The sequence below is a fragment of the Bombina bombina genome, chromosome 4 (genome assembly GCF_027579735.1).
Source record: "Bombina bombina isolate aBomBom1 chromosome 4, aBomBom1.pri, whole genome shotgun sequence".
NCBI classification, from domain to species: Eukaryota; Metazoa; Chordata; class Amphibia; order Anura; family Bombinatoridae; genus Bombina; species Bombina bombina.
Window position 1 is genome coordinate 210,111,018 of NC_069502.1, and position 607 is coordinate 210,111,624.

Here is a 607-nt window from a genome sequence, read left to right on the forward strand (position 1 = left end):
GCACCCCAATTTTCAAGCTTTTAACCCCTTAAATGAGGAAACCGGAGCCGTTTAATCAATTAACAATTTTTAACCCCACTACAGTCCCAGCCACAGCGTTTGCTGTGACTTCACCTGTCCTTAGGGGTTATACGATACCAAATTAAGCCTTCCAGGAACGTTTTCAATGATCACCAGACCCTCTCACATGCAGCTGCATGCACTGCATCCAAAAGAAACTGCGCAATTATGGCGCGAAAATGAGGCTCTGCCTACTATAGTGAAAGGCCCTTCCTGACTGGAAAGGTGTCTAAACGACTGCCTGGCGCCTAAAAACGTTCCCCAACATTAAAAGTTTTAGAAATCACTTCAAACTTCATAAAAAACTTAAATAAAGCAATCGATTTATCCCACAAGAGTGTCAACCAGTGTATAGCCCATAATAAGCCTTCATTCTGTTAAGAGTCTAAGAAAATGGCTTACCGATCCCCAAGAGGGGAAATGACAGTCTTCTAGCATTACACAGTCTTGTTAGAAAATGGACTAGTCATACCTTAAGCAGAAAAGTCTGCAAACTGTTCCCCCCAACTGAAGTTCTCTGGGCTCAACAGTCCTGCGTGGGAACAGC